Raw genomic sequence first — 12,340 nt, forward strand, 5'->3', positions numbered from 1 at the left:
TTATGGAGTCTTTGGAAGACAAGGAACGAAATGGTCTTCAAGAAAAACCGGCTGCCACCAGATAAAGTCACTGATATCATCAAATCAGTGGTTTACCTGTGGGTGAAGAATAGGGGGAACAACGACAAGTTAAATTGGGCATCCTGGTCTCATTGCCCTTGGCTTTTCTGAATTTTTTCTTTGTTTTTGTTTTACAATTCCTGTTTCTTTTCATTTCATCGTATTTTGAACTCTTGTTTGCCACTAGCTGTGGCTTTCTTTTTTCCTCTTTATATATCATTGGCCGGTTCCAAAAAAAAAAAAGACCAAGGTACTCCTTAATGTTCATATTTGGGAACACTTTTCTATTATAGAATGAAGTTTTTTGTGTTTTTTTGTGTTTACAGGTCCCGAATATCGACGCCCACACATCGCATATGCTCTCTGGTTCCAACCTCCAACCACTTCAGTGAGTTCTTCTTCTAGTCCAAGAAATTCCTATACAAGAGCCACCATTTCATCGCTTTCCTATGGCAGCAGCGCCGCCAGTAATTTATTAACCATCGCTCCAACCAGACTCCACGACACCATCATACCAGGTAGAGTATTATGCCTTAACTCCTTGGTGTTTAATTATTTTACATGGAACCTACTTTTGAGGCTTAATGCAATGATTTCAAGAAAGAAGATGGTTATTCTCCTAGCTATTCTCACCCTAATCTTTCTGAAATCAAGATTTTTTGTGAATGTATTTATGACTTTGGTGGTTTTGATCATCAATTTAAGGTTTATGCATGTCAAGAAACTTTGATTATTGATTGAATATTGAATTAACACATTGTATTCTTTAATCTCCATCGAAACTCGCAGTTAGATCGGTACGATTTTGATTTTCCTCAAATACTTATTGCGAACAACTCTTATTTCTTCCGTTTTTCTTTAGTTTATTTCATATCCTTGCAAAAAGGTTTGTGCGACCTATAAAGGTCAGCAATTCTGCTAAACTCAATTGTCTCTTAATGGATGTATTATCAATTTTCAAATATGACTTCTTCTATAACAATCATTCAAGATTTCACACTTAATTGATTCAGGAATACAACTAAAAGGATATGATTTGGAATGACCGGCTTCTCAAAATTCTTTATTTAGAACTTGAAGCAACTGATTGTGAGAGGACTTCCAGACTGGACGTTGGTGATTGATTGTTGGTAATATCATTTTGTTTTCAAATTAACCATCTGGAGGGAGATATTTTTTTACCAAAAATAGTTCATTTTTATTAAGTTTGAATTTGAAACTCACCACCCATGTAGTGAAATCAATATTAATAAGCCTTGAAATTGGTGATGGCTTGGTTTTTATGGTCGGATGTTCTTTGGTTTTGTAAAGGTAAACTACACATACAAACTGTTTGTTTAAGTGTGTGTGTGAAATATTTGCATTTGTTCTTTCTCTTTTGCAATCCTTGGCTATAATATATTTTACTTATTGTTCTTGTGTTATTTTTTATTTTAATTAATTAATGCTTATATTCTTGGACCAGGTTTGTGTGTGATTCCAGTTATCCTATTTAGGTTAGTAACATATCCGTACTTGTGAATTCGTGGATTTAATTTATATTGTATTTTGCTCCTAAATTAATAGATGACAATGATGATTTTCCAACGTATCTACAATTTAAGATTGTCGGTTGAGAAAAGGTATTCTAGGAATTGCGAATTCAACCTACCATGGAGTTGAAGAAGAGATTCTTTGAGGTGAAACTGTGGCTACTAATAGTGATTTTAACTAGAATTTTTTTTGGAAGTGGGATTCTTTATTGAACAACTAAAAGAATGTGGAATGTTATAAATTGTAATTCTTTCCATTTTGCTTGATAATGTGATTCTTATGTTTTTTTACACTTTTTGTGAAGGCCAAAAACGATATTGTTATTGTAAGATATTGTAGTTGTTGGTGAATGTGTGTTTACCACAATGCTCAAACAGTTTTCTCAAACTAGAAAAAATATGCCAAAATACCACATACACCCTCTGTAAGTCAATACTAATCAATAAGAAATAAAAAAAAAAAGATCTTTATGAAATATGTCATTTTAATTGAATGACAGCAACATGCTTTAACCTATTTGAACATAATAACATTTTACTTTCACTACTTTTTGTCACATTTTACTTTTATTTCTCCTTTGTTGGGATTATACTTTGGAAAATTCATCAATTATAAATTATACAAATGAGCAACTACTTTTAAAAAATAATAATTTATAATTTGGTTTCAGGTGTTTTTTTTGCATGTTTCAACTTACGTTTTTCATTTTTTTTCCAATATGTTAAAATGTAGCACCAAATCAAAGAAATAGCAATGTAAATTCATTTTTTTGTCTGTATATGTGTGTGATCAGATCTCTATGTGTGTGAGAGACCTTATCTTTATGTGCATGTGAACTGATTTGGGCAAGTATTATGAAGGTGTTTGATCTTATAATTTTTGACATGAACATTAATGTTATATTTTTTTGTATCCGATGGCCTCATAACAAACTAATAATGAAATGCTTCACAATTTGCATATTTTAGGATATATTTTTTTGTAAAAACATAAGCTTATTATGGTTAACCAACATTTATAATTAACCAAACACAACTATATATTTCAATTCTAAACCGAAACAACAAACTTTTGTAAGTTGCATCACCTACCTTTCCTTAACACAGAAACCCTAATACATTATTCATCGGAAAATAATACATTTTTCGTCAGAATATATTGTGTCTTATTTTTAATATGACATGTTTCTTAAAAAAACTAATCACCGAATTGAAACTAATCATTGTTCTGCGGACTAACCGTCTCTAGAAACTAATTTATGAAAAAACTATTCACACCTGTCGTTTGGCGCGAATCCGATTACGTTTTGCGATGACAATCAATAAAGCTTAAAGACAAACAATTCCAAATATAGAAGTTTATCTTCCAGAATCGGTTTTCTCGCACGACCAATTTTATGTGGCATTATCCAAAAGGATATTACGTGCAAATACGAAAGTATTTATGATCAATGATGAACAATTAAACGGTAGTGAAGTCTGCAATGTAAGTGTGGTATATAAAGAAGTAATGCATGATTAATAATGCACAATCAATCATGTTTTCAAGTGTATTTGTAAAAAATCTCAACTTTTCATGCATTTTTAATTCTTATTGATTTCACTACTAGGATGACTCTTATTAATAATTGTTTATATGTAGTAAGCTATTTGCACAAAAGAACTAATCGTTTCTATAAACTAATTTGTAAAAACAATATGCACACCCGCTTGGCGCGGGTAACGGCTAGTGTGTGTGTGTATATATATATATATATATATATACACACACACACACACTAGGTGTGAGACCCATGTATTACATGAGTTTCTTTAAAAAAAATAAATATAAAATTTTAACAATTTGAAATTTTTAAATTTATAAGAAAAATGAGAATTTTTTTGAATCATTAAAATTAATGAGGCTTTAATGTATTGAATATATTACATATATAAACTTTTTCTAATAAATACTGTACATATATATTACCTTACATATTAAATGTGGAATTTTAATTTAATAAAATGAAAAATACAATAAAATGACAAGTGGAAAATAAAAAATTTTAAAAATTCTAGAAAATGTCATGTGTCTAAATGAAGGTGAAGAGGACATGTGGCAAAAAAACCTTCATTTATTATATATATATATATATATATATATATATATATATATATATATATATATATATATATATATATATATATTTTGGCAATTACACAATTATTATATATCACCAATATCTACATCACCAAAATAACAAAATAGAATATAACCATTAGCAGCATGAGTGATAGTAGCACCTTGATAATTTATGTGAGTGAAGAAGATACGAATAGTAGCATCCTTAAGAAAATCATGTGTGAAAAATAAAAACAAGTCTCTCTCTCTCTCTCTCTCTCTCTCTATATATATATATATATATATATATATATATATATATATATATATATATAGAGAGAGAGAGAGAGAGAGAGAGAGAGACTTGTTTTTATTTTTCACACATGATTTTCTTAAGGATGCTACTATTCGTATCTTCTTCACTCACATAAATTATCAAGGTGCTATTATCACTCATGCTGCTAATGGTTATATTCTATTTTGTTATTTTGGTGATGTAGATATTGGTGATATATAATAATTGTGTAATTGCCAAAATATATATATATATATATATATATATATATATATATATATATATATATATATATATATATATATATATATATATATATATAGTTTCGGCTCGATATGAAAGCGACTAAATAAAATGGATCAAAATCAGAACTCAATTGGTTTTTTTTCTTTTCCAAGTGTAGACTTTATTAGACGTGGCGTCAATTTAACTTTGGGGTCAAACATAATCAACATTGTCACCTTTAATAGCATTTACCATTTTTAGAGAAAATGACGCAAAAAAGAAAAGATAACTTGAGTTTGAAAAAGTCATATATTACCAGAGTTTGAAAAAACAGACGGCAAACATATAGTTATTTATTTTTGAGGTTGAGGTGTAGTGACAGTGAAGGAAAAAAAAAGTATGAGTACATAATTTTGTTCCTATTTTGTTAATATTGATAATTATATGAAAAATTGGATAAACTATCATAAGAGCTCTAATCATGTTAATCTATTCCAAAACCCATATGATATTAATCGTTAAACACTAATAATATTTTGATTTTACTAAGTTCTATAAATACTTCAACCATTAAACTCTTATCTCTTATCGTATGGATGATAATTATATAAATGTTAAAGTAAAACGTACAATTTTATTATTATATATATTTTTCTTTTCTTTTTCTTTTATCATCGAAATCAAAAGAAAATCTTAGGATCTAATAGACTTTTTTTTCTCATTTTTTTTTCTTAAAAAACCTAAATCACAACTTCTTTTAATGTTTCCCTTTCCTTTATTACTCTCCATTTTTTTTCAAGAATATACAATTAATGCTTTATAGTTTTAACATTATACATATATGATCCATGCCCACAATCTCCACTGTTAATTGCGAACATCTTTATTAGCACAAATTTCACCCATACATAGCATATTGAAGCACTAAGAGAGTCGTTTATATGGTTAAATATGGGGAATGATTAAAAAAAAGACAACTTTATGTAGACAAAAAAATGTATCCATTAAAAGTTAGGTAGGGATGAGCTCCAAACCCGGACACCCGATCCAGAACTGAACCTGGTATAAGTTAAAGTGCATTGGGTATTGAGTAAAATATATGTCACAAACAGGATTGGGTATAGTAGATCTTGGTACAGTGGGTTTAGGTAAAACGGATAAAAAGAACCACATCAGAAAAGTTCTCATCTCAATCCGACTTAAAACAAATAAGTTATGAAATTTTTAAAAGTTCTACAACTAACACATTACCTGGTTTACCTAGTTCCACCTACCCACCGTGACATTTTTGGATTTTTTGGTTCTATACTCATTTTACTTGGAACCGATTCCTATATACCAGTCTGATTTCCTGTTCTACTAATTCTCATTTTCCAGTTTTTGATTCCGAGTTCATTCAGGTAGGGTTTGGACCCGGTTTCACCCGGCTGGTATCCATTTTATATTGTGGATTACTTTTAATGAGCCCGAACCGGTGAAACCCAAACTATCATAGCCAATTTCGCTGGTTTGGCTCCCAGTTTTGCCGCGTTTCATTCTTCTATAAGTTTTCTATTTTTCATTGTAAAATCGCGAGATTTCTTTTATTTATATCAGTCATGTGATTAGTGTAGCACTTTAGCTTCTTAATTGCAACAATCCTAATTTTCGGTAATTTGGCGCCTGTCAAATTTTGATTCGTCATATAAAACAAGTTGGTTATTGATTTGTAATTGTATTACAGTTAAATATATATTTCATTTGCTTAATTAATTTTGTTGATCGTTTACTTTGGTTATAACATGCTCATTTTGTTTAAATAAAATTTTGAAAACCCCAAAGTTTTTTTATTCCCAACACAACAAATCACACCAACTTGCTCATTCAATAATAAATTGACCAAATGTCAAGTCTCATTTCAAATACTTAAATCATTGCTGAGAAGCCCAAAATATTGGTTTCTGACCAACTTAGTTTTAATCTTGGCGTTAAATTACCTAATCACGTTATCGTTTTATTGTTTTAATAAATGCATTGAGATTGAGAAGATAAATATTCTTTTTTTTTTCTTTATTATTAATATGAACTTTTCGTACGCTTTTTGATAAGACGAGAAACATGTGATATGTTAAGTCGATAAGTCAGTCTTCAGTACTAAATGATTATTCATAAATAAACAAAAATACTCCATTTATGTGTAGACAAACATTGTGGCACAGTTTTTATTGTTTTTACCATGGATCAGAATGCAGTATTTTACTACTCTAAACTAAAAAACAAACTAGTAAGAAAAGGCAAATGTCACATATGGGTCCCCATAAATTCCCAATGTACAAAAAAGTTTAAAATCTAATCAATTAAACGAGCATATCTTATTTAGAAAAGTAAAAAAGAAAAAAAAGTCACTCAGGTTATTCATTGGACATATATCAGTCCTTAAACTTTATGCCTGGGATTCCCTCAATTTCAACAACTAGTGTCATCATCATCATAACTCATAACTCTCCTAAAAGTTCAATTGCAATCAATTAAGTTTTTTTCTTTATCTTTATATGTTTGGTATTAAGTCTCTATTGTAAAGTGACAAAACTGATTAAATGATAACATCTAAAACGGCGTTTTCAATTCAGAAGTTGTTGAAATGAAAAGGCGATTTTCAAGGAAACATGAGTTTTGCAAGTGAAGCAACCTTATATACTCTTTTTTTTTTTTTTCTTTTTCTTTTTTGGTCAATAATTAACAAAATAAAAAAATAAAAATGATTTCTGATGAGTTAACTCACCTAGGTTTTCTCCGGGACTTGAACGAAATATTTGTAGGCGGTGATGGAGAAAACTCGAACGGCAAATGAGGCGGCTCAGCCTCGCCTGACAACATTCCGACAATCTCTCTCATCGTCGGACGTTTTACCGGCGAACGCTGGAGACATAGTAAGGCGGTTGTGATACAGAGGAGTGCTTGTTCTTGATCTAGTGAATGAATATTAGGATCAACAAGATCTAGAAGCTTTCCATTGCGAGCAAGCTGTCTCGCCCATGAAATTAAATTAGCTCTTTCGAACTCAGACATGGGGGACGCGGTTACTTGCAGGGGTCTTCTACCGGAGACTAAAACCAAGAGTAAAACGCCGTAGCTGTACACGTCACTCTTCTCGGAGAGTTGACCACCGTCGCATTTCTCCGGGGCGATATAGCAAACAGTTCCTCTCATGCTTGGAGTGCTACTGATACCACCACTTTTAGGGATTTCACCACTCGGACATTCTTGGCTGTTTCTTCTCCGGTGACGGAATTCGCCGCTCAGCCCGTCCAACCACCAATCGATGCTTCCTTTACTACTGGTTTTACTCTTTTTCTTCTTTGGTACAAATTCTTCATCCCTTTGCCACCACATCTCGCCGGTGTTGCTTCCTCTTCTCTTCTTTTTCTTCTTGGATAATTCATCGCAGAATTCCTCTTTCCACCATTCTCTCGGCTTCCGATTCTTCTTATTATCTGTTTCTGATTTCTTTTTCTGCTTTTTCTGCGGTGCATTGTCGCTACTGGCTTCTAGCTCCGACGAGATTGGATCTGTAGTGGTGAGCCAATCCTTTTTGGGCCTTTCTTTCTTTATCTCGCTTCCAATCCATTCCATTACATAATCTTTCACTCTCCCTGAATCGCCGCCGCAACTCTCCTGTTTCCACCACCAATCCCTTCCTGAACCACCTCCAGCGCCACCGCTCTTCTTTCTCCCCAAAAATCTCCGGTTACTGCTATCAACACTAAGCTGATCCGACACACTTGCCCTTTCCAAATACTCAGAAGGTGACGCCTCCGCATCCACAATGGTAACACGGCAACTCTCCGGTGATACGGGATCCACATTCACTACAACCTCCCCTGTTACCACACTTTCAGTTTCCTCTGCTGCTGACCTGTTTTCTTCTCTGTAATCCCCAATATTCTCTCTCTTTTTCTCAACATCGGTGTTGTTATCATCGGCTGTTTCGTTTTCCTGATCCCCTTCTTCGCAGCATTCATAGAAAGTTTCAATAATCTCATTCTCATCTACACCTAAAACTCTCGCTAGACCGAAATCAGCAATTTTCGCATTAAAATTACAGTCTAGTAACACATTAGAAGGTTTGATATCACAATGAACAATCGGTGGATCGCATGAGAAGTGAAGAAAATCGACACCTTTAGCTACGTCTAGTAAAATCATAAACCTAATTTTCCAATCCATGAGCTCAGGACACTTACGATACAACAGCGCATCTTGTAAGCTACCGTTCTGCATATACTCATAAACAATCAACATTTTCCTCCGCCGCCGCCGGTTCTGATCGGAGGAGAATCCCAAAACCGATATAACGTGCCGTGAATGCGCACCAGACGCGCTGCTGATCCGTGTGGACAATGAAAGCTCGTTGTGAAACTCTCTCTCTCCTTGCAACGATCCGGAACCGTTCATAAGCTTCACCGCGATCTCCTTACCGGACGGAAGCACGCCTTTGTAAACCGAACCAAATCCACCTTGTCCGAGCCGGTTAGCTGCAGCGAATGAAGACGTAGCACGACGGAGAACATTATACGAAAACTGCTGCAACTGTTGCGGCTGCGGCTGCGGCGGGGGAGATTTCAGATCCGCAGGAACCGTACGTTTCCGTGAAAGTTTCCTATATGTAATTGCAAGAACTATGAAGATTGCAAACACTAGCACTCCAGCAAGCACTGAATGCAAAACAGTTAAACCATGGCGATGACTGTGGTTATAAGGTGGTGCCGGCGGTGGCAAAGCCGACGGAAAATCCGGTAACGTCGGTGGTAGTGTAGACATTTTCGTAATCAGACTGAGAAATCTCTTTCTCTTTCTATCTAGAACAGAGCTTATCCGGTATATCGCCTCTTCACAGGTGGTGACTGGTGAGGTGAAGTAGTAAAGTTTTAGTTGAGTTAGAGGAGAAATTTTAAAGTGACAGATCAGTGAGGCTGACAGGTGAAGGATTAATAAGATTTAAGTAGAGATAAATACATGTAGGTATGTCGTTAGTTGACTAAATCTGTATCGTAGGCGAGTATCGTAGCCTGCATGCCAATTGCCTTTTACTTAAGGAAAAAATATTAATTTTCATATAATGTGATTTACATAATTTAAAAGAGTTATTCACTAAATCGGTATAATTTTAAAGAATCTTATAATAACATATTTTTTAGTCAGAATTTGGAATACGGAAATATTATATTTGTCCGATCTAAAGTTTAAAACATCATATAATAACATATTTTTTAGTCAGAATTTGGAATACGGAAATATTATATTTGTCCGATCTAAAGTTTAAAACATCATATATCTCTTCTAGATATTTTTTTAATATCATATATATCCAAATCTATGTTTTAAACAATTTTAATTGATTTATGATCTTTTTCACCATTTTAAATTCATTAAAACTAAAAAAACATTTGAAATTGACAGATTAGCCCTTGTTTCTAAATTCCAATTTAACATTCACGTGAACAATTATATCGCCTGCTTCATCGATTGTAATCCCTTGCGTCTTCATCAATCAACAATCACACAACGTCGATCAACAATCACACAACGTTGAACTTCGATGTTGCCTTCTCGCCTCTTCCCTGTTGCAATCGGTTACAGGTTAATTTCTAACGTTCTTTGTAAACTAAACATTCAGTTCATAATTATAACTTATGAATAGCTTGATAACTTTTGAGAATACGTGATAAACAAAAGGCAACCATATTTCTATTTTCTCGTTCTTTAATTTCGTTTTTGATGTTGTTTAATATGTTCACGTGAATGTGTTGAAACCCTGCTATCTTGATGTTTCAAACTACTGTATTTACAATGTTGAATTACAACTGGCAGGGATTTAAATGCAAGTCTTTTCATGGTTTAAAAAACTATAATTAATGTGAATAATGTGTTGAAACTTATACTTGATTACAATTTTGAATTCTTTCCACCGTGTCCATTTTGTGTGATCATGGTGTTTGAAGCTATTGTATTTACAATCTTGAATTACAACTATTTCGAATGCTTGAAGTCTTGTTAGTGAGTGTCACACTCCAAACCAAAACGGTGAAAACGGTTGGGGCGGATGACTTCATGTACAGTATCATAACAATTGAATAATAGAGATCAAAGCATTACAACCATTACATTGATAAATAATATGCTTACATTGTACTCAAAATATTGTTTACATAATTTCGAATGCATATGAGAAAATATAAGTAACGTTATGTGACGACGTCTCATCCACCAAAAACTCTTGTGGTTACATGTTTACAAATGATTTTGAAAAGTGTCAACAATTAAGTTGGTGAGTTCATAAGCGTTTTTGTATGCGGAAGAATTTGTAACGGTTTCGTGTAAAAAGATGGTATATACTTCCAGAAAATCCAATATTTTCTATAAAAATTGAATTGTGGGCCTTTAATACGAGAGACTAAAAATGCAAGTAAAGTTGTAATGAAAATAGTATTAGTAAGTTTTAGCTTTATATAAAACTAATGGAATGTATGTTAACCTCGTTGTAAGTCTAACCCAAGACTAAATGTAAGTAATGATGTTTTGGAAAGTAGTATCAATAGGTTTTATCTTTACATGAAACTACTTGAATTTATGTTAATCTCGTTGTAAGTCTTAACCCAAGACCAAAATACAAGTAATGTGATGCTGGAAATAGTTTTAGTAAGATTTATCCTTTTGTGAATAACTATTTGAGTGTACGCTAGCCCATAAACCAAATGTTTCGTTAATACTCCATGTGAGTTATTATAACCATACTAATGCGACTAGTTGCCTGTACGACGTTCTTCAGGCGTCGGAACTGTTTACAACATTTGTCACCCCAGACCCGTCGGTCTAACTGTAGCTAACTATTTAGGTGTAGGGTTGTCAATCCCATATAGATCTATACACAAGTGTCACGCTCTCCCTCCAAGAGACTATGGTTATAATGCAGGTCTTTGTTGTGTATTCTGGTAGGTACGTTGAAGCCAAAAGTCTCACAAGTTTGTATCAACTAGTTTACGTTTATTATACTAAAAATTCGTTTTCTTGTAAACAAAAGTATTATTCTTCCATAATGGATACATAGTATGAAAATAAATATACCTTTAAACAATTATTTGTTTCTTCTGAAATGATAGTGTAGTTTTGTGACTCCCCAAACTATACCAATTATAGTTTATCATGTTTGTTTGTCAAGAACATGTATATAATCATTTATATATATAAAAATATATAGTAGTTATCTTGTCTAGTTTTGCTAGAAAAGCTATATTTTAGTAAGAAGCTTCATAAACCATATAGTTTTGCGAATCATAAATTTTCTTATGATGATATAACATAGATTATGTTTGTTTGGTTAATTTTTCATTTCAAAACTAATATATCACAAATAATTATACAAAAGCTAGTGATAACCATATCTTATGCAAATAATATATTATATTTAACATAAAGATGAAAACATGTAAGTATTTGTGTGATAAACAAAGTTTTACTTGTATCCCCCCCCCCCCTAAAACATGATAAACTTGAAAATGTGGTGGTATGAACTCACCTTTAGTGGATTTGTGGGTTGTTTGAGAAGGTGGTGTGAAGATCTTCAAGCCTAAACACTTGAGTGGGATTGATAAATTTTCTTAGAATTGATCTTATCCTAAAAGTTTTAACACATAATAATGTATGTAAATATAATGAAACCAACATAAAATGTACATAAACACTAGGTCAATAAGAAAAGCTTAGCAAAATTCTAGGAATACACCTGAAGGAAGTAATTTCTTGGAGGATCTTAGACTTGTTCTTGAGAGAATTTTGGAGTTAGAGTAAAGAGAAATGAAAGTGGGGGTTCTTTGAATGTGTACTGCGATGTATGAAAAGGATGGGATGAGGTGATACTTACCTAGTTAAATGTTGGATAAAAGCTTGGAGGTTTGTTGGGTAAAATTGCATGGGAAATGGGTGAATCATCACCTCTTAAAGTCAACAAACCTTATTCTTTTATTCCCTAAACCGAAATCACATTTAAAAGGGATCAAGGTGGTGATTTCGGCCAAGGTATGACCGAAATCACCTTATCCCCTTTGTGATTTCAGTCCTAACTCCCCCACAAATGGGTTTTCGGTCATA

The 12,340-nt window shown here is 32.8% G+C and overlaps 1 pseudogene; it reads right to left on the reverse strand.

Annotated features, from left to right (window-relative positions):
- Window positions 1-6,365: 6,365 nt before the first annotated feature.
- On the reverse strand, window positions 6,366-9,151 carry LOC145061180 (receptor-like serine/threonine-protein kinase At2g45590 pseudogene; annotated as a pseudogene).
- Between the last annotated feature and the right edge of the window lie 3,189 nt (window positions 9,152-12,340).

Source organism: Lactuca serriola, chromosome 7 (assembly GCF_051521515.1).
Source record: "Lactuca serriola cultivar US96UC23 chromosome 7, Lser_US96UC23_V15, whole genome shotgun sequence".
Taxonomy (NCBI): Eukaryota; Viridiplantae; Streptophyta; class Magnoliopsida; order Asterales; family Asteraceae; genus Lactuca; species Lactuca serriola.